The 23,822-nt window shown below is 36.8% G+C and overlaps 1 protein-coding gene across 7 annotated transcripts in view; it reads left to right on the top strand.

The window, feature by feature from the left end:
• The window catches only part of LOC141444299 (serine/threonine-protein kinase MARK2-like), a 196,646-nt gene that overhangs the window by 21,624 nt on the left and 151,200 nt on the right, over positions 1–23,822 (top strand). For 3 of the 7 annotated variants that reach the window (XM_074109813.1, XM_074109811.1, XM_074109809.1), the window contains exon 1: positions 15,909–16,164. The exons of 2 other annotated variants lie outside the window; for them this stretch is intronic. The gene's annotated coding sequence lies outside the window, so the exon portion shown is untranslated. Of the gene's footprint in view, positions 1–15,908; positions 16,165–23,822 lie in introns of those variants that run through there. 2 more of the 7 variants (XM_074109812.1, XM_074109810.1) reach the window with 1 other exon arrangement.

The raw sequence follows: 23,822 nt of genomic DNA, 5'->3' as shown, positions 1-23,822 counted from the left end.
TTGATTTTTATTCTAATACTAGCTTTTGCCCGCGACTTCGGCCGCGATGGAATAGTAACTTTGGAAAGTGTTTAATTTTATTTAGGGTACCTATTCTGCCAATAATAGCACATAGAAACCTCTACGGTTTACTGAAAATAAGCTATTTTAATACATTTGCTTTTTTTCTAAAACATAAATATTTTTGCGGGTAGCATATTTTAGCAATACGACGTGTATTCTACCCTGCCAACACAAAAGGACTAATTCTTCATAGTAAACTCTTGACATCTTACGTCCGTTATTGTAAGTTAGGAGAGTAGGATTATAATTAAGACGTCATTCTTACTAAGAATAGCTTTACATTTTTCCGATAAGTATACTTATAGTAAATTTGTTTGGAATTCCTTAAGAACTTTCATCCCCATATTTTCAAGTATGAAAAATGTCGAAATGTGAAAAGAACCGGAACAAATGTTTTTTAGGGTTCCGTACCTCAAAATGAAAAAAAAATGGAGCCCTTAGACCTTTATCCCGTAACGCACGGAGTATGTATCGAGTTGAAATTAAAACCCTAAACTCAGGTCAATAGTCCCGGAAGCTGTGAAAAAATCGAACTTGTAAGTTAACGCAATCAAAAGCTACAGTCATTAAAAAGGTGTTTCCATACAAAATCGCCTTAACAGAAAAAGGTTTAGGGTACTTCCGGCTGTCCTAGAAACTTGGAATTTTGTATAAAGGTAGCTCTATTAGCAATTTTTTTTCCTAACACTGGATATTCATTCATAAATACCTACTTACGGAACCCTTGATGCGCGAGCTGAGTAGATTTTAACAAGTTTTTTTTTGTTCGTGAAAAATATCTAAACAAAAGATTCTTCGAATTTATCTTGATAAGAACGTTCCAAAAAATTTTCATCCCAACTATTTCATCCCCTCGCAGGTAAAATTTTCAAAAATCGCTTTTGAACAAATATCTATTTTTTTTTTATCTGGCAACAAATGCAAAGCTTCTATAATTGTAGCTAATGTTTTGTTCCGTGAATGTCGATGTTCATTAAACTTTCATCCCCTATTTCACGTCACATTGTAGGAAGAATTTTAAAAAACGAGGCTAACAAATTCATTTTATCTTTGTTCACGTGCGAAATGCCAAGTTCACAAAGAAACCTATCAACGTTATATTCACAATGGATGTTTATATATAAACTTAACATCCAATATTTCACCCCAACAGGTTGAATTTAAAAAAAACGAAAGAACAAATGTCTATTTAGATCTTAATTCAGTGCCGCAAATGAAGTTTAATAAAGAAACAAAGATTTATCTTCGATAATGAACCTTATTTGAACATTCAGCCCTATTTCATCCCCTCACAGGTCGAATTTAAAAAACTTCAAACCGACTAGATTTTATTAAGTTCCTAAATGCCAAGTTTCACTACTTTTAACTTCGACAGCGAACGAACTTCCACCAATAAAATTTCATCTATTTCAATTCTTAAAGCTCTTTTTCTTGTTGAAAGATAGCCTAGTGTTCTTTCCTAAGGTGTATTCTATCTTGTACCAAATTTAATCACAAATCGATGTTTATTACGGTAATGGAGATATTGCTTAATTGACAACGTACGGGAAATCCTACTTGTTAGCATTTTAAAATATTTTAGTATAGTATAATAGTAGTGTAGTGGTCATTAGTGGTAAATAATTATTTTGTTATATTTTTTTATAGTCATTTAGTTGTAATAGACAGTGTAATCTTTCTTTTTAATTAGTATATATCGAATATCTATTGTCTGACAAATATGTTGTTTCTCTTATTAATGTCTTCTAAACCGCCACATGTTTCAGTGTTGTCTTATTTAAACAGTCAGACGAACCGGCATTGATATAAAAAAGGGGCCCCTATCTTTAGCTTGATTATGCTTTTTTATTGGATAGATAGCAATATGGTATTATTCGTTGGGTAGCTATTTTATTCTATCACCAAAGGTCATCAAATCGTTTAAGCTGTTTTAGCGTTATTAACGAAACAACAGTATCGAAAAAGTTTCAGCACAGTTTTATTAGATAATTGCGAGACATGTTAGAGTTAAAACTTTCATTTAATCAATTTAGTATAATATAATTATGTATTACTTATACAAAACTGTACTTAGAGTTTTGTTTTGCATACTTAAAATCTTCTCCGCAACAGAGTTTTGAGTTCAACAACTACAACTGTAACAGCAGGTGCTTGCGCTACATTAAATTTCGATTAGCTATCTTCACTGACCACAAGAAGCTCGTAACAAAACGCGGAGCTACCCGAGATACAACTGATATAATAGTATGCATAGTACAAAAGAAACCGGTACGATGAGTCACCGCGGTCAAGTTCGCGTCCTCCGTGGCGTGGGCGCCGCCGTGAATGTTCAAGCGATCCGTCTAGCTTTCTAATGAACTCTTGGCTTTGCTGGAATCGTATGTTTAGGATCCCTTTGATACCTTCTCTAAGTAATAATACTACAGAACTAATAGATGAATAGAAAAGTCAGCGTGTATGTATATTTCCTTCAACCTTTTTTTTTTCTTCAATCGATGTCGCTACTTTTTCGCCTCTTCCACTGTCAATGAGTGTTTTTAAGTGTTTTAATAATTTTATCATCAAAGTCATCTCATCTCTGCAAATTTTTGTCTTTAATGTTTTCTCATAAGTTTTTATGTTGTGTAATGTTTGTCAATTTTGTTTGTTTACTTATTTTGGGCAATTAAGTTTCTGGATCGTCATCTCTGCATTAACCTATTTTTTGAGCAGTTAGCATTGTTACAGATTTATCTGGAAAAATAAACAGCAATATGCACGGTCGCGTTTTAGATAACATGACACTTCTATTCCTCTTTTTATTAGTTCTGTGGTTATATCAATAGTAACGCCGTTTCTTCTCAATTGGAAACCCTAGACTGTGTAGTCATTTGTTACGTCTTAGGTATTTTGTCTCACTCAACTGTAATATTGCGTGGTGTTGCATATCATTAACACTGCTTACGGCGCTTTACTGCTCTAAATTACGTTAATTTATTTTATTATTTGCAAACAAATTATATTCGAGTAAATAAACGGATACAATAACAAACTATATCCCAACGGAGAACGTGTGACCGCAAAAAGCAACAGCATTACATAAAATATTGCACTCGCTGCAGCGCTTTGCGTAAGCGTCGCAATTATAGCTCGTGGACTAGAAAACACTGGCTGAAAGACATAATTGCTTGTGTGCGAGGAAATGTAGGAAATTCGTCGAGTTGACGGAAGTGTTGGGAAACTTGGAGCTGCAAGGACTTTAAATATTATAATAGCGCCTGAAACTTGAGCTGTTTCGGTAATATGGCGAGCTTATTAATGTTTTGGTGACATTTGCCAAAGTTAACATTAAATCTTTATTAACATTGGTTCAACTGAGAAACATTGCCATAAACTTCTTACTTATTCTTGGTTGTAGTTAAATCTTCTAACGTATCAAAATGTCCATAGCCTTGTACAAATTTCTCCATCGTAGTGCCGACATAAAACGACCGATACCGGAATAACTGGATGCTATTTTGATCACGAACGGGGTGCTATGGCAAGACGTAAAATTGGAATTGATCATTTATCATTAGTGAATTAGCTAAGATTGCTTTATACCAACACATTTTTTTTTTATTTAACTGGATGGCAAACGAGCAAGTGGGTCTCCTGATGATAAGAGATCACCACCGCCCATAGACACCTGCAACACCAGGGGGATTGCAGATGCGTTGCCAACCTAGAGGCCTAAGATGGGATACCTCAAGTGCCAGTAATTTCACCGGCTGTCTTATTCTCCACGCCGAAACACAACACTGCAAGCACTGCTGTTTCACGGCAGGATTAGCGAGCAAGATGGTGGTAGCAATCCGGGCGGACCTTGCACAAGGTCCTACCACATGCAACATGTGTGCACATGTGTATTATGGATTTCTTATACATTATTAAACGCCTATTTCACTTATCATTTCTTCCCGATTATTCAGGCAGCAATTTTTTTTTGCTGAATATCCTTTGCTGAATCGAACCTCATTTCATTAGGTACCTATTTTAAATGGAATACGTACACTTATTCCTAAAATAAAACGTCTGTAACAATTACCAAATTAGTTTAGCTCTTTAGGGATTTAGCCACAGTATTCTCAATGTTTTACAAACTCAATTAGACCGCGGTATGTACGTGTAGCTCTCGAAGAAGGCCTATATTTAATTAGTGCCTCAATAATTTCGTCCTTTTTCTTCATCATCAGTAAATAATGCTATATTGTCTTGTTGGCTGTTAATTTCATGTGTTTTATGTACATTAAAGAGTTTACAATATAATGAAACTCTACTATCTTACTCGGTAACTATCTTCATTTCTTATATTGATCTTCGTACATTTAAGGAGACGAGCTCACTCAAGCACTCATCTGTAATTTTAATGCGCTATAACTATAAAGAATTGTAACACATGGCATTGGGTAACCATTTTTATGGGCATATCAAATTATAGCTGGTCTAGATAGCCCTGTGGACTCTTAAAGCATTTTACGATCACTTCTCGAGCCATCGGCACCACGCGAACCGATTCCCCTGTCTTCGCCTTTAAATGTAAATATTTCACCAAAAATGTGCACAAAAATGAGTTTGTATCTAGTTTTTGCTTAGAGTTCCGTGAGGTTCGTTGTTCTTATTATTCATTCTGACTTGATTTAAAAACAAAGGTATTACGTTTTAATTGTACCTTTGTGTTAATTTATCTTTCAGTTTGCACCCAATCTCTTTGTCAACAGATTTTAACCAGTTTTCATTTTCTGCTTGTGATCATTAAATTAATTACTTTAGTAACCCCAATACACTTAGGCTTTAACTAATTGTCCATTATAAAAATTAATAGGAACGAAGTAAAAGCCGCCTCAGGCCTCGGTTTTAATTAATAAAACATTATGGAAATTAGTTGAATTGCTCAGGTACTACGTATATCATTTCTAATTGAGCCATTACCGTGCAAGATTTAGTTTTACAAAGTCAAAATATCTTTATTCAATTTAGGCTATAACAAGCACTTATGAATGTCAAATTAAATGAATGGTAAATTTCGTTTCAGCAATAGTTGTTTCTTAAATGAATTCCTCTCAAAAATGATAACGGGTCTTTATTTTACATAGAACATAGATAGTCTCAATCCCAATATTATTTTTGCAGTCGAGTTAAGCTACTTTACAGAATGTATGCCGAGAAAAAGTAGAAGAAAAAAGAAGAATTATAACGAACTTTAGTTACTTTACGAGATACTTTAGCTGCACGCCACCTTTGAAGGTCGTAACGCTTCATCCCTCTTAAAAGTTTTATTTTTAGCACTTTAATCCTGGCCTCCACAACTTTTTGGATCGATGTAGCTGGTTTATCCCGATATTACTTGTGCTTCTCTTTCTGGTGTGTGTGTGTGTGTGTGTGTGTTTTTTTTTTTTTAATAAGTTCCATAAGTGTTATCAATGATAATCACAATATTTATCTAAACTTACACGAGTCCACTGAAAAATTAGGCGCCGAGCGACTACTACAAGTCGCGTGTTTCTTGCGCGTTGCAATGTCATGTGTCTCCAACGATTTAAATATAGATTGTTTACCTGTCTTCTGACTCTTGCCAGAAATAACCAACAGCATTGGAGTGATAAGTATGTAAGTTTACCTTTATCAACTACAACGAGGGCCCATATACTGTTACGGCTGCATATGCTGCTACCGGGACCTCTTAGCATTATAACTTGTAATTTGAGATTTTGAAATGGCAAGTTTTTCTTTTTGATGTAAAGCGTCTTCACACACCAAAATTTCAAAGTGGAGACTTGCCGTCGAATGCTTTCAATATCAGAAATTTCGTCTTAGATAGTTTTTTTAACCAACCAGTTGAATTAACAGAGGAGAAGTAAATAGCTAATACTCCACCGACAAGAGTGCAACTCTTAAATGATGACGATGACAAAAGCAAACTTTATGAAAATTTGTGCCACACTATCGTCGATATGTAAAGTTTCAACTGTTACCACTTCTCTGCCCACATGTATATGACAATGGCCAGGTTAGTCACCTTGCGGACGGTGGGAGCACGTCCTAAGCTTCCGCGCTTGCGTCACCGGCGCGTGGCGCGCGCGCTTCATTGGATACAGTTTTCTTATGTCCTTTCGTCATTACTGAATCAGACACTTATTGTTCTGATTCTTTATAAATTCCGTCAATTTTATCTTTGATTATGCGACGTCTTTAAGGTATGTAGAATATATAAAAATGGTCAACCTTTAGCGTTGTTTTATTCTGCTACGTAGTTTTAAAAGCATTGACACCAGCAGCCATATTGACGTGATTTGCGTATAAGTAGTTATTTTTGTCTTCAATTTGGAATTCAAGGACTCGTGTAGCCTATTACGTTTATTTTTGTTTATGTTCAAAGGATATTATAGTGGCCGTTTGAAAATAAGTTCTCCTTCCTTAGGAGTGTTTGGATGTTTTCTTTACTTTGTTTTGAATGTAACTAGGTTTTGAATTTTAACACGACGTTATAGATATAGACGTTCTCTTTGTTTATAGTCAAAATACTTATCACGCTATTATTATACAAGTAATATTTACCTCGACTCGATCAATCTCGGTCGATTTTATTATTACTTGTATAATAATAGCGTGATTTTGTGGTATTTTGACTATGAGTGAGAATCACGAAAGTTTAAAATGTTCGTTTGTTCCGAAACGCCGAAAAAAACTTGATAGCAATGACAGGCTGTTGAGTAAATTTATATTTACCTTGTGTTTTACCTCAATCTTAAGACTTAATTACGCAAGACTGTGCTGTTATAATAATAAACCTCCGACTCATTTCAAGGCGATGTCCAGAGCTGGCTCGAGATATAAACTAGGTTTATAACGGCTGAATTAAACTTCTGATGACCATGTAAAATAAATCACGGACCCTCAAAATGTGAATATAGCAACCGTAAAAATTTTCGTGGTAATCATCAAGGAGAGAGTGAAGACTTGTCAGTTGTCACTGACAATGCACTTGATATTTTGATAGTAAATTTAGAAGGATTTTGGATTTTGATTGATTTATTTGTCACTAAAAAAATACAGCATTGCAGTAAAATGCAATGTGCTGTAAAAAAATAATTATATAATGAGATAAAAAAGACGTACAAAAATTAAAGAAAGTATAAAGGGATTTTTGGATGTTGTCTTCGTCGCTACCCATATGATGATGATATGATGCGGCATATTTGGCAGACATTTCTGCTTAAAAATTGGAATTTCCAATCTCGATGATGACGCTTTTAATTCTTGGGAATAAAATAGGCAACGAGAACTAACCTACAGCAAGCTAAGCAGTGTTATGCGAATACTCTTGAGACGCCTTTGCTTGCACTACTGTTGCATCGGAAATATAACTTATAGGTAATTTATTTTCAGATACGCACCCTCTGTTGAAAATATCACCATTTCTTTTTAAATCTAAATATTGTCGGTTTACCAGTTACGTATGTCAAACGGCGTAACAGCTCTATTCTTGCCTATTAGATCGACGTACGAGCTTCTAGCGAACTATGGAATTAGACGTGTCTGCAGTTCTGCGTGATTCACTTATTGCACGGCAATAAGATACACTTTTAAACCGGTTACCGTTAGCGTTTAAGATCTGACCTTATGATCTTAATGTCTAATGACTACTAATGAGAGGGGATAGACTTGTAGTGTATGTTTTTGTGGAATTACGATACATTCTTATTAATGTATCACTATTTACCCGTGATTGACGACAGTCTGGTAAAAATGACAAGGAATTACGTAGAATACGGTGTAAGTATGACAAGTGAAGGTGGACATTAGCAGCGTCGAGAACATGTTCGTTAGACAACCCGCAGATGATAGAATGCATCTTATCGGAGTACACAATACACAAGCTCTGCTGTACTTGTCATCACTGACGTCTTGTAAAAAATTTAAGCAACTCAATGGGAATCGAATTATTACGACTCGATGCCACTGGTATAGTATAGGTCTCTACTCATCTTAACAACAGTACTACATCGTGATTCAGTGCGGTACCTACCATGCGTCAGGCCAGCTCAGATTAGGCCCAGTAAAATTTACAGGCACACTAACCTCTTCCATTTAGGGTGGATATAGGCTAATTACGTTCCGCAAATTCGTGTAATTCAAAGTTTATTAGCATAGCATACCGCTGTCTGCCTGCTGCTACGTCCGCCCACTTAGCAGAACTAGCGCGTGCCTAGCAATTTGAGACTCGGTGTCGGGTTGTGGTCGCCACTCAGGCGTTTGGATAAACTTTCATTCCACGCGTTTTGTGATCATCGGACATCGGTTCGCTAACTATATAAAAAGATAGCTCAGCAATAGCAATTTTTAATTTTGGTGCGCCTTAAATGCTTAGCCATTTGTGAACACGACTAAAATGTTGGTGTAGCTAAGGGACGGTAACTAGGGCCAGATTAATTCAAACGATATGTTTTAAACTTCGCTTCGAACAATAAAAATGTTGAGCCGAAACTAGTGGCGTCTCCTGCCAGTATATAAGCAATCATTCTTTCGACAGGAATTAGGACACGAGGAAGGGCGTTTAAATTCTTCACTTCTAAATTTCCTGTTTGTTAACCGTCTCTGGAATGTTTCTTGTGAAATTGAGAAAAGACGGTTGCGTGTGCCCTATTTAATGGATTGGACAATCGCTCGCATTTATGGAATGTGATGCGACTATGACCACATCGAAGTCTGTCCTTTTCTAGTTATCCTTACCTTATGCTTTAAACTTTATTAATTTAAATATGTCACCAAGCTTCATCTGGAATAAATATACAAAGTTGTTCTATAGAGCTTCAAGCGCTCTTGTTGGCCAACCAATATTAAGCAAGTTTGAATTTCATCGTTGGGAAATTGAAAAAGTTTCATGAACATAACTGTTCTGTGACCCTTTGAACACGGAACGATCGCCCCACACCTTTGCGAGTAACACCAGTCCTTGATAAATGCTCGTAATTCTCGGGATGAAACTGGTTTTGATCCTAATTGCCCGCTTCTCGCGCCACTAGCGGAAGAAACAGAATGTTTTAAGCGTTGCCGCGAACCCAACGAGAGTTCACTGCGCAAGCGAAATGGTTCCGCTACTGCATAATAGATGGCGCTACATGTACTGCTAGCCTCGCCGTCGGAGCCTCCGTTATTGATTTAGTTTATCTTCCGTGCAAATAAAATATTGATTGTTTTGCTTTACTTGCTATGTTTACCGAATCCGTTGTTATCTTGTAGTCTATAAAAACATGTGATTTTAGATTTGCTTATAATAGTAAGTAGTTTTATAGTACGAATGTATTTGTAAATGTTAGTAGAATAAAGCTATTCTTAGCTGATCAGTGTTCGATATCCCTTCTACCGCATTGCTTAACCAGTGCGCAATGCACAATAAGTAATAAAGTGCAGGCATTGACTGCGAAAACAAAACGCAACCGCTCGTTGACGCGTCGGCCATCTTGTCCGGTTTCCCGCCAATTGAATGATTGCGCGGGAGTCGCCTCAAGGTGACATGACAACCCGTCGAACTTAGATTCGATTTCAACCATTCAAGTTAAATTTACTAAAGGCCTCCTAAACTGCATCAAAATTCATAGGTTACCTTACCTTACTTACCCCCGTTTAAATCAATCTGTCTCTCTCTCTCTTTCTTGTCAACCTTTCTTTTTTTGAAGTCGGTTGAGAAAGAGACTGCATCATCGATACCTATCTGTCGCATAAAATAACAGAAACTGAGCAGAGAATGGTGATACAGGTCCTCAATTGCTTTTCGCAGGTTACACTTAACTGCATATCGCGAAAAATAGAAAAACAAACCCCTCCGTAATACATAAAAGTACTATGAAATATTTAATAACTTAAGTGAAAATTGCGACATCAAGATTTCATAATCAACTAACGATAAAATACCATCTATAAGGATCCTTAATTATAAAAACCTCGCTTCATCTGTTAACTTAAACTTATAATGAAATTTAACGAGTTAACGAATCACCGATCCAATCTGAAAGTTACTCAAAGATAGGTGTTTAATCTGGCCGATATCGACTCCGGAACTCGCAGGATAGAGTTGAACGACCTCGCGATAACTTAATTAAGTTGACTGTTAACCACAGTCAAACGATTTCAATACCCCTAGTTATTTTGATTTGAACCATTTTCGGGGTGCGCGGCAAATAATGACTTTTTGCTTAATTAATTTCCTAAGTTATCAATGGATCTACAGATCTCTATTGAATCCCATTTGCGTATCGTGTAGTGCTGCGCATAGTATACATATTATTATTTTTTTCTTGCGTATTAATTAAAACATACTAGCAGATTATTGTAGAAGCGTGATTGCAAAATAAGTTATACAAATTGTACCTAGGTACTAGTTAGGCCGTATTGTCTAACGAGTTTGACGTTCGTGATCGCATTCACCATCTCTTTCTACCCTCGTTTTATGCCGTGTGACAGGAGGAAGTGGTAAAAACAATTGCGATTCAAAGTGTATTAGACAATAAAGCCTCCGATCAGTGTTGTGACGTGTATGAGTTTTCCAAAAATCAAAGCGTTGGTTACCAACTTACACCATCGGGGAATTTCCAGACCTGAAAATTGTAAATACAGTTATCAAGTACAAATATTCGTTTACGTTGTCGGTACAACTGTTAACACTAGATATTATGCTGTTAGATAATGTAGCAGATAGGAAGTTAAATTGTCGTGTTTACGCACTTTCTCAGCTTGAACTTGAGTTCGGGCCTTGGGTAGTTATTCATGGTCGGATTTCCCTGTTGCCTATTATTATTTCCGTAATAGTTGTGCTTCTTGTTTGCCTCTTTCTTTGAGAAAGTTTCATCAATAGTTTACGCGTTAGAACTACGTCAGAAACTTGGATCATAGTATGAAAAACTTAAAACGAAGAATTTACTGTGGCCGATATTTATCTGTGGAACTAGACCAATCTAGACATGAGTGACAGACACTCACTGACACAACAGCTCCTATTATAGATAAACAAGTAAGACTAACTTACGTTGCAGTCATAACAAACCGTCGTTTATTATCATTATTTTTCGATTTACAGCAAAACTATGACTATTTATATCAATTATCAATCCCACTTAAGCCTCGACATAGGTAACACTACCACGGTTTTATGTAATTCGCTGCTGGATTTATCCAATTTGTGGATTACATAACCGTGATTCAGCTCCAGCGCCAGCGCAGAACTTGATTGAGCTAAACTGTCAGATTACGTGTCAACTGAATCCCTAGCGTCTCAACTGCTAGCAAGGTTAGACTAGGGTCCATGTGCTAAGAATAGCAGTGCCGTGCTAAGTGATTTATTAGGATAAGGACTCGTGAATTCATTACTCCTATTAGAATTTATAATCTCTAATAAACACTTGAATATGTAAGCTAAGTTCGGCTTTACTTTAGGTCTTAAAATTGAATAAAATGGCAGTATTTTTTATATTAGTTGTTTTGAAAATGTCTCTACGAAATATTTGTAATTCGCGTCCCGAGTGACAAGAGTTGCAACGTTTCAAGTGCCGTGCTTCCCACTCGACTGTTAAGTACTAAAACAGAATGTCAACAGTCTCTCAACTCATCACTGATGCGATGGCAATGGCACTCCGTCATTTTGAAGGAACTCTAAAGCCAACCTTCCGCATCTTGAGCCTAATCCTCTTGAGTGTTTTCTGTTCTAGCGCTGTCAAGGCCACCGTGGCCGGACAGACTCGATTATCCACTGTACCAGCGCCACAAACCCGGCTCGTGCAGGGTTACTATGTGGATTTATTCTGACATCTTTAGTATTTAATGCTCCGGTCAAAAGCTTTCTACTCAGGGTTTTAGAACTTTTTTAGCCTAATAAACAGACAACTGTTTGCGACAAAAGTTAGGATTTTTCTATAGAAATTAGAATTTACTTATACAGAAAAATTTTAAATTTTCCATTTAGTAACCCTAGACCTAGACTCGTGTTATGTTGGGTGACGGTGACTGCCGATTGAGGATGTGTAACTGCCGTCTATTCCTGATGTGTTTAAGTGGGCCGGGCCTCTTTGTACACTTACGGCGTTCTTTTCATAGTCTAATACAACGTACTTCTTTGAGTAGCACGCAATATGCAAAATACCAGACATAGAGAATGAATGAGTTAATTGTGAAATGGCAGACTAAATTTCTTTACATTATGTTTAAGGAAAAACTAGGCCTAGTATTGTTGGATGTTCCGTAAATTGCCAGTAGGCTAACCTATTGTCAAGATAATACGACTAACGACTAGTAATGCACAAATAAGAGTATTTCTATGGACAGATGTAACAGTAACTAAAACTAATGGAATTGAGTCAAATAATTATCCTCTCTGTTTGTGTTGGTTGATAGCTAGGTTTAGTATGTCTGACCCTTCCGGAAATTGCTTATAGGCTAACTTAATAACTCGATCAGACATGGAGTACCATCGACGAATGTACAGTGGATACAACGAAGCCAATTAACGCTCCCCTGTAAGCGTCGGTTCGACGCTCGCCCAAATTGAATTTTTCATTGCTCATCGCTTTGCCAATGTATTATCCTATTGCTTTTCATGACTGTGGGATACAGGGATTTGCAGGGAGCTGTTGGACATAAAAATACCCAATACTCCAGATTCCAGATTCATGCAGATTATAAATATGCAAAATGTATGCGTGGAAAATTATTTGAAACTTAAGGGCTGATTTTTAATCGATATTCCAAAGATATGTTTCTACATCCATTTAAAATTTAGAGGTATTCTAAATCGATACAAGAATTTAATTGGAGATCTAAGACTAAGTTACACCGATAGTTATAACGAAACCCAATGTCATACCGGCCGTGAAATTTACGCTTAAGTAAATCATGCTTGCAAAGATTGACTTAATCAGAAGCCTTATTGTCTAACGCATTCGGATTCACAATCGTTTTTAACCACTTCTTTCTGTCACACGGTATACGATTAGGGTATTTAGAAAGAGATTGTGAATGCGATCACGAGTGCTCGGCCTCTGGTTAAGGCTGGTTTGATATTAGTACTTTAAGCCTGACAGTATTACTTATAAGAAATACTACGTTAAGGAACACAACAGATACTAGCGTGTAAATTTGCTACCCTAGCGTTAAATTACGACGATTCGAGTTTAGTCAAGGTCGATCCATTCATGAAAATCTTAATTACTCCTTGTAAACCTAGATTGGATTAGTCTTAGAGAAATTCTCTCTTGGTAAACATTTTTACTGTAATTGAAAACTTATTACGACATATCAGATAGTTAAAGTGCGAATGAACTAGTTTTTATGCCGTAATAATCAACTCGCACGTATTGACCCAATTTCATAGCCTTTCTTTGTACATTGTATACTTACAATATTTTATTGTAACTGCACCTTACCTCGTATGTTTTGATTTCAACAATAATTTTGCTGATCATAATAAAGGTTTAAAATAAAGGCTTGTTAACAGGTCCAATCTATTATTAAATGAGTTCATTTACTCAATCTTTTCTCTTACAATGTTCGTATATGTTTATCCATAGGCGCGTATATAGAGGGGGGGTCGGGTGGGCCGTGCCCACCCCAGTATGGTCTAGTGCCCACCCCAGGATGTTGGGCTACTGATTCGAAATTCTATAATACTGATATCTTCACACAAAAATCTAGCCCCCCCCCCTTCCTCCTGGAAAATAACCCTAGATACGCCAATGTGTTTAACACGAACGTTTTGTGTAGATCTTGTAAACGATTAAGCAAGTTGTTTGGTCCAAGACTTTCAATCTCCTAATAGCCGGTTTATATTATTAATTTATTGCGTGTTTTGCTAACATTGCTTGTAGTGAATTCTTTCCGTGTGTGTAACAACTAACTGCTCTTACTGCTTTTGCTATAAGTACAATAAAAAGGTGGTTAAACAGTAAATAATGTAGCGTGTTGCCTAGTGTTAATGCAAATTTGATTGCATCACACATATGTACGGATTTTATGCAAGTCTGATTTATTGTGTTGTAAAACTTGTAAATATTGGTTTGCAAATTGAATGCTTTTATGAAAATAAAATACTTTACGTGAAAGATTTATGTCAAGGAAGTATTCTACTGAATATGTAGATACTAGCTTTTGCCCGCGGCTTTGCTCGCGTGGAATTCGGTTATCACGCGCTGTTCCCTCGGGAACTGTGCATGTCTCAGAGATAAAAAGTAGCTTATGTCACTCTCTGGCCCATAAACTCACTCAAAAAATCAGGTCAATCCGTCGCTCCGTTTCGACGTGAAAGACGGACAAACATACAAACACCCAAACACACACACTTTCGCATTTATAATATTAGTATGGATATCTGTATTTTGCTTTGTGCATACAACGAACGAGTTTTTTCCGATGGTAGGCACGTAAGTACATAGGTACATACACTCCATTTTGCCACGGATTTAGTAAAACATTGCTGAGACAATTTTGTATTTAGTCAGCATCTAACCTTACCTTGAGAGAAGAGAAGAAAAAACAAACCAAATATCCTGAAATGGCTTTCATTTTATATCCAGACAATGTATTTATTTTCCAAATGTAGTACAATAAAACACCTATTTCTGTCACCGCGACACTTAAAGTAGGAAAACTAAACGAAACCTAACAGTCTTTATCAGTTGCACAATAATTCACAATATACGTCATTTTGCTTTGGCCCAGGGGCTTTCCATTCGTTCTACGCGTAGGTATACGTAATGGGAAATAAATATCTAGAAAAAAACAACTCGAATTTCCCAAAATGGCTACGTTTCCGGCACCATAAATCTAGGAAGCTGCAAGACATTCCTCGTATTCATGTGAAATTCGCTTTGAACTCGACTTAACGTTTTCCCTGTTCATTGCGTGTGCTGTTAGGTGACCACTGCGTGGGGTGTTAAGATCGCGCAATGAACAGAGCAAACGCTCGCCGAACCGCCGATCGCGCGTGTTCGGGCCGAAACATGCCGGATTAATTTACGACTGCTCGAAATTAGGTTACACACAGACACATCTCAGACTAAGTGGCTGGGCATAGGTACTAATAATGGTAATAAGTCGACGTCCGACGGTTGCATGATTCATGCATGCGGTGCGTATATAAATCTGCCTGAAGTTTCCTTCATAATGGAACCGTTTATTGCTAGACGTATTGGCCATCCATGCATCCATGCATCGTTGAAATGTAACTGTGTGTACTGAGGAAGACCCGTATTTTATGAAATCGCAATGTTATGGATCTCATCGTTGGAGTAGATCAGAAAAATGTTTATATTTTTTTTCTTTTCGTAATCCCGAAAATCTATGTATAACTTCATAACTACTTATGTTTTAGTAAAGACAGGGACAGGCATATAGTTCAACATGTTTTTTTAACCCCTGAATACCAGTCTCGTGCGAAGAACCTACCAGTTTTTTTTTTACAAACAGTATTGTTAATACTCGAAACAAAGTGTGCTTGTTTCATTCCACGTTTTTCCTTAACCTACTTAGCTTCGTGCCTACTAACATGTGTTTAAATACAGTTGTAGTTGTAACATTCTTGTTATGATTTGTTATGACTTGCGAAGACGTATTTCTCGAGTACCTTGGTCGACGGACGATATCCTATGTTTACTTCGAGTGCTTGAACAAAACCATTGAACTACCTACTCAACGCATCGCATCGCAGCATCAAAAGCAAAACATTCGGGCGTGGCTAATATCCACACAGCCTGAGCTCTTCAACTATGGATTGTCCGAATTACTCGGGTTCACGAAGCACTGGTCAGTTAGTAACCGAGCATTGCCGCGCTCTCGGCCTCTGCGGCAGTCTGACACCGCTTTACCACAGCGTTGCACGCGGCCGAACGAACGCCGAATTCAAATCGCCGTATCAAAAAGCACGTGCGCTTGGACAATTCGAATTTCGACCAATCGCGTTCACGGATTTTGACCGGTTGGATTTTTTTTAAAGTGGCCAGTGATGTGCTCTTGATCAGTCTTTGAGATTAAGATTGTATCATAAGGGTGTTCTTGTGCTGTGCTAAGGATTGTTCGTATACGTTTTTTGTAAGCGTGGTTTGTATGGTTTTTTTTCGGCCAATGTTTTTGTTTTATTGAAGTCACGTTCTTGAGAAGGTCGGACCGGTTTGTTGTGAGAATATTCGCATCGTTAATAAGTTTCAATTTATAACTGACATTGTGGGTATTTCATATTTTTATTTAAACTTGTGTCTTTGAATTTACTCGATCTAAAATTGAAATCTGTTGACCAACGTCACGGTGAATAATCAAGTGCGTTGCCCATTAGGTACTGTTTTTAAACGTTAGGTACTATTTTTAAAAATAAAACAACTTATGTAGGAGGAATTAGTGGTTATGATTCACTTTGTTATTATGTTTACTAAATAACTAGTTGGCTATTAGTTATTTTCATTTGTTACTTCTTCGAGTAAGTATTACAAATCCAGCCTACCCTAAAGGTAATTAAAAAAAAATTGAAATAACTCGGAAATGCCTAGAGCTTTTAACGTCCACTTGCAGGCTTTTTAATCTAGGTTTAAGTGGTCTTAAGTCTAGTCAGATCCATACAAGAACTGTCAGTTTAAGCCTTAAATCGAGATTTAAAAAAAGCCTACAAGACGTCCTTAGACTCAAAGTTTCGACAACTTCCTAAAAGGGCTATGAAAGTCTTTACTCGAGTTTAGTAACTTTTGCTTCATTATTCTTTCCGTTTCCATTAAGATACAATTTGTCTATATTTAAACAATAATTTCTCGAGTTTTACAACGCGATTTTGCGTTTTGATTTTGAACTAACTAACTAACTAATTTGGCTCAGGGACCCAAAGAGGGTCTTGGCCTCCGAAATGAGAGCACGCCATCTGTCCCGATCGTGCGCAGCCTCTTGCCAGTCGTCGACTTGGAGACGTCGCAGATCCGCCTGGACACTGTCCTCCCAGCGGTACCTGGGTCGCCCAACCGGGCGGCGACCAGCCGGCTGTTTTGATTTTGAAAAAAGTATTAAAACGTTATTCAGCGTAGTTATTTTCTACTTTTGCGTAGCTAATTGACTGAATTAAATTATTTTCACATTTGCATGAAGTTAGGTATTTTAATAGATAGGAGGCGTATCAACTGATTGTGGTTTTGTTCCAACTAAGCTAAGATCAAGAAGGGCACCTCGAGGTTAATAGTTATTATATTATAAGGGGCTGTTTCACCATCCATTGATTAGTGTTAGTTAACTGACAGTTAAATGTGATGCCGTCTCTATTTGTTTTGTTCGAATAGACGGAAAGTAACGCCTGACTCAATAAATTATTTATTTAGTTCAGTCGGTACTATATATCTTACACTGGTGTTTGAGACTGTACATAACATACTAGGGCAATTTTTTTTTGGCGATTTTAGAATTGTATTGTCATCATGCATTTTTTTTATTCGACTGGATGGCAAACGAGCAAGTGGGTGTCCTGATGGTAAGAGATCATCACCGCTCATAAACATCTGCAACACCAGGGGTATTGCAGATGCGTTGCCAAATATTCCCTCCACGCCGCTGCTATATTCTGTTTGGTTTCTAAAATTTGCTGTTGTGTATGCGCTTCATCTTCGATCTAATGTTGCGTGTTCCATCCATAGCATTAAGCACATGTTCTTCGCTGTATAATTTCACTTTTACGAACTCAATTAGCGACAAATCATGCGTTAAATTACTTTAGACACTGCAAGATACTCCGCTTTTTGCTTTTCATTGAATCGAGTTAACTTAGTTGCGTCATCGGTGTTCTTATGTTAACTTCCTTGCATTTTATTTACATTGCACGCACACACACACATTGCGTGCAATTACTGGCACGTGAGGTATCCCATCTTAGACCTCTAGGTTGGCAACGCGTCTGCAATACCCCTGGTGTTGCAGATGTTTATGGGCGGTGGTGATCTCTTACCATCAGGAGACCCACTTGCTCGTTTGCCATCCAGTCGAATAAAAAAAAAAAAAAAAAAAAAACATTGTTGACATTTTGTGCGTCAAAGTCCGCATGGTTTGCTTTGCTGTTATTTTATTCTCGTTGTTAATTGACAACGCCTGTACAAGTATACTTTAGAGTTTTTCAATATTGTATGTTTTAAATTCATTGGTTTTTAATCGCATCACCTAGGGCATAGTTTTTCTAGTGTCTTTGTCAATTACTAAATGTTTATCTACGCGATTGTTCAATTCCAATTAATAACAGTATTTTATTTTATTTTTCCTTTCAAAAATGGGGGTTTAATTTAAAATGTGTTCTTTACTTTTTTTTCTAAATTTAGTCACTTAGGGTTCTTATTCTTATTACTAGAATCATTTAGCACTCTTGATTTGGAAGAAAAAAAGACGGGTCCCTATTTTCGTGTCAGTTTTGTATCTTTTTTGTCATACAAAAAAATTACGGAAAATTAGGGCCTTTTTTCTTCTTTAAATCAATAGTGCTCATGATTCTTAGTAAGAAGAACCCAGAATTACCTTATTCTGAAAAAAAAGAAAGGGTACAATTAAATTGAAAATCCTCAAATAAACTCGCACTTAATGCAACTGTCGTTGTGGACTGATTGTACATTTTAAGCGGTAGGTTGTGTTATACGTCGCAGAACTCGACTGTACTCCAAACGTTAAAATCGTTTCCGTGTAAGCTCTCAGTCGTGACATGTGCCATTCAGTATTAAAACCTTTTGGCAAACTCAGTAAAGTTTGTTTTTGTTTGGTTCTAGGGGAGGTAAGATCACATGACACTTCCATCTAAGATTTAGTCAAAATGTTCTGATTAAGGGTCTTCTTACATCTATCGACACGGAATCGGCAAAAGGCGATGGAAAAATCCTTTATATCCACGCAATAAGAGCTAAAAAAAACATGGTGCGGCTCGGATGAGTTCGGCTCTTATTGCGTAGACGTATAAACTTATTCCATCGGCTTTTTCCGATTCCGCGTCGCAGATGTGGGGAAACCCTTAATTTACGTTCTATTTTTATAATGTCTTATCTGTTTTCCTAAATTAGGTAAAAACACAAAATAGTAAACTTGGAATATGGAGTCAGCAAATGAAAGAACTAGTTATTGAAAAACAGCGGACCATTCATTTAATAATTTAATAGAAACATATAGCTCTGCTAATTCTTCTGCTCAAGTTTATACCTACCTATGAAACATTACAATACAAATGCAAATTTATAGTCATTCGTATAGCGATTTATTAATTAGAATTCATACAGCGTGTTAGGCACTAGCATCTATGTGTAGGACGCAATTATGTTTATTGACCCTAGAACATAAAATTAAATGGATGAGACACTGCTTTGATGTAAACCAGCAATAGGACCCAATAATTACATTTCTGCAATAACTGATAGCACTAACTAAATATTTGTAAAGTGCCAACATGATGGATGTAGACAAAGGGTAATAGACTTACATTGTCTCTGAGCTGTCTAGTGTAATCGTAAATTAGACATTGATGGAGATGCATACATTTTAACATTTTGCAACTCTCTATAGATATGCCTGAAACTAATACGACTACCTATGCACTTAAATAAACATTTAAACAAACACAATTGACAAATATTAAGATGCATTTACAAAGGCGAACGTATCCCTGTTAGGGGATCTCTACCAGTCCACCTTTAGGTGGTTTTGAGTACTCGTGGAAACTTTGGCTAGTCATGTCAATTACGTACAAGCTAATAAATAGCATAGCCTTAATCTTGTTTTAAAGCATAAACTAATCAATTTGACGAATACTAGCACTGACATAGCTAACTTCCAGGATGTTACTCGACGAGCAGGAATATACCCAATGTTTTGAAAACTATAATTTTGTTATAGTTCAGTTGATAAAGTATAACGAAGACGGGCCCACAACCCATCCGACCTAATAGTCAACGAGGCCCAGTGTCCCTAAAATTAGATATGGGTCACTATCATCACATTGCATCACGATGCGTCTATCCCGGTCAAGGTGAGAAGGGTCCGACGAGCACCACCAGCTCTGCAGTCATAGTGTTATTTCAAAACATTTTTAGAACATAAGTCCTTCGACATGGTTATATTTTATTTACTTAAATGAAAATAAGTATGTTAGATATTATAAATGCGAAAGTGGAGTATATTTGTTTGTTTGTTTAAATAATTTAACGAAATAAGGCATTTCTGGGGAGGTCCATAATAATAATATCAATGTTTTTTTTTATTGATTTTTTTATTTGTTTTTTACGCTATCACGCTTAAAGTAGGTACTCTGGAAAATTACATGATATGTTATTGACGAAGGTGACCAAAAATATGTTCATGCAATTCTATTGACATTCATCGCGGTTAAGATATGCTCGACATGTTTCGAACCAATCTCTGGCTTAGTGATATGTGGGTGACCCGTGTATCTATTTTTTTAATAATTATGTCTGTGTCTCATGGTAGTATAATTCGACGATGGTCATCGTGTTCAGTATTTTTGGTGTTTTCCATTATTGCATCAAAAAGTTTTAAAACTTGTGTCTGTAGGTATCCATACCCGCCCGAAAATACTTGTTCTTTGAAAACTTGCTTACCTACTTAAATAAAATCAGTGAGAAGCATTACATGCAACTGCATTCGTAATCAAAGTACACATCGCACGGTTAATCTTTGATCGAATTAAACCAACCAGCTGCGTTCGCGTTGTGACTATGTTAATGTAATATAATGTATATTCATGTGCTGTATCTGAGTAGGTACCTAACAGAATAATCGAAGGAAGTTTCCATGTTGACAAAGGCATGTGTATTTTGTGCAGTGCCTTTATTATTAGAACGTGGTAATTATTTTTTTACAAGTTCACACATTTGATTGTCTATTGATGTTTATACCTAGTCATGAGACTAAAATATACCATTTGTAAAATCCCCCTCGACGCACTAGCGATTATTAATTTTGAAAGGTTGATCGAATCGTTTTACAGCCGATTTTTTTTTATATTATTGGTATTATTTATTTATCGTATGGCGATTACACACTAATACGTTAATACATTTTTCAAAAAAAATATCTCATGCAGTTGATACTATAACCTATTGGTGACCTGCGCGTCTACTAGCTACTATGTTGTTTATTAATACTATAGTTTTGTTATACTGTCACACTTCGACTAACTGTCAATATCGAAAATCGCTAGAAAAATGTATTCGATCAACCTTTCATAATTGATAATCGCCATAGTTCTATAATATTATAAATCAGATGAAATCAGAATTGTAATGAAAAAAAAAATCGTTCAGATATTTGTTACACAATCATGCAATAATGTCTTCCCGATTGGAATTCTTTATAGATATAGTTTAAGTCCCGGGAAAGGATATAAGATAGTTTTTATGCTGGAAAGTTGCACTGTTCCTGCGCAATATAAACGAATTCTTTGCAGACGAAGTTGCGAGGAACAACTGATAATAAATAAAACGCGTTATTCCATACAGCCAGTAAGCCTTGCCGCCGCACGCCCTGGCCCACTACGAAGTGCAATATTCCAACTTCGCATCATGCCGTTCCGCTGATACCAATATTATTTGATACGGGAGTGAGAGGGACGGTAACATACGAACTTCGATTTTCGAATGTCGTAGTAGCCCCCCTGATGGAACGACTTAGGAAGCGTAACTTCCGCAACCCCCAACTACACCTCTGGGGATGCATGTGAACGATACTTTACGTGGTACGTGGTGTGTACAAGCTGTAAAAGGCTTATAAATGTGGAGATATATGGGCGTTTTTAGACAACTATGATGGCAAAAGTATTCAAGGTTCTGTGAAAAGTAGATTGTTACAAGCTTTATAAGAGAGACAGAGAGATAGCGACAGAGCCGCTGAGCTAATTATTTTATTAGCTTGTGATAGTGTCTCACTACTGGGCAAAGGTACTTACGTAGTAGAATAAATACCAATCCTATAGACAAAATGCCCTTCTAAATGTATAGTCCGCGTAATGAAATTAAGAACTGAAAGCTCGGCAATATTTGCTGATCGATTGCCACTTAATTCTGTAATGGATGATCAGATTCTATTAAATCTCATCTTATCCTCTCATTACGATTGTGTCATAGGTTAAGTTCTCTGAATCCACAGTCGATTCGAAGTGGATTCTTTTGTTGCTCATGCATGACAAGGAAGTAATGTGAAAAAGACGAAGTTTTTAATTAATACAAAACGAGAATTCCGGTTTCTCGAAAGAACAGAAAACATACAGTTAACAGAAGCAGCTCATATTGAAATGGATACAAATTTGAAGGCATTTAGTACAAGCTTTGCCTAGCTTGGGACTAGGTCAATTTGTGTCAAAGTGTCCCATGATATTTATTTATTTTTATTTATTTATTCAAGGGACAGAGTTGGCCTATTAGGTTGTACTTTTTACGGCCCTGTTGTGCCTAGTCTAGGTTGTAGACTAGTATTCCATTATAATACAGGTACCCTGGAATAGTACGTTATCCCTTTTTCCTTGTGAATCTTAATCGTTTTTTCCGTACTTTAACCTTGAACACAATTTAGTGGGCAATTGAAAGACAATTAACGTCCAAACGACTTAGCCATCAATTATAAGTTTTTGCACGCTCCCACCCGTCAATTGTCATCGTATTATGCCATTACGTCATTCTGTTGAAGGAGAAAATAACAGTAGTCTCAATTAAGAAATAATGTAGGTAAGGTACCTACTTTAATTTCTTACCGGCCTTACTTAGAGGTGTATAATCTCTTACTCTGAATCATCTGATACACAAAGCGAAGTTTTTGCGTCTAGTTTATCTATGTCCCGCCTGTAGTAACAGTTAGCTGTTACCGAATAGTAAAGTAGGCTGCTCAAATTTACACTACTGCGCATGAAAACTTTTTGTAAGCGACCACCATGAGCGGTGAGCGATTTTTGTGTTCATTGCATGGTCGAGAACTCGAGACAGTCACCACCCTTTACTGTTTCGTGTTGGCAAATAGCAACATAGGTTATTGTACAAGAATATCTTACTGCGCAGTCGTGCAGTGCAGTCTCGCCTACACTCTTAAGTCGCGCTCGCGCCAGCTGTGTGTTGCTGACCTGCTGTATGCGTCGGTCTATTGTAAACAGTTCCTTCATGGCCCTTGGATTTACCGACTGATTGAACATTAATTTGGTCCTCTTTTAAATATTTGTCGACCAATGAATTCATTATCGGACCATTTCAATCTTGCGTACCAATGAGTTTCTTTGTTTAAATGATTATTGTTTGATGCCGTTAATTTCAACTAGTATCGGTCTAACTTGTTCTGGTTACATAAATACTACGTATTATACATAATATTGTAATATTTCTTTAGTTACTTAAAACATTATTATTGATCCAACTGAATATCAACTCAACAGTAATTCAATGTTGTCGTAAAGTAATCGTTTCGATCGAATCGAAAGTAATCGTCCAGCAAAAACGGATTTTTCACAGCACAAAACGACTTACTGACTTCATAAATAAATTCAAATTGGGCCTCATTAACAAAGTGTAGGTAACGCGAACGGAACGAATGAATAGTTGTCGGGGAATGTTTCATTCAGTCAGTATGTTTTAACTTCACAATAGAAGCGGATTCTCGCTTCCACAGTACGAGTATCAGAATAGAATTTCATTTCGCTACAGTAACTGGCTGTACATACATTCGCGATGTGAGGTATTCGCAGGCTTGTTTGAATTCTTTTGGTA

This window comes from Choristoneura fumiferana, chromosome 29, assembly GCF_025370935.1.
Source record: "Choristoneura fumiferana chromosome 29, NRCan_CFum_1, whole genome shotgun sequence".
Taxonomy (NCBI): Eukaryota; Metazoa; Arthropoda; class Insecta; order Lepidoptera; family Tortricidae; genus Choristoneura; species Choristoneura fumiferana.
The sequence above is the reverse complement of the archived record's forward strand: the minus strand, read 5'-3'. Positions and strand labels throughout refer to the sequence as shown.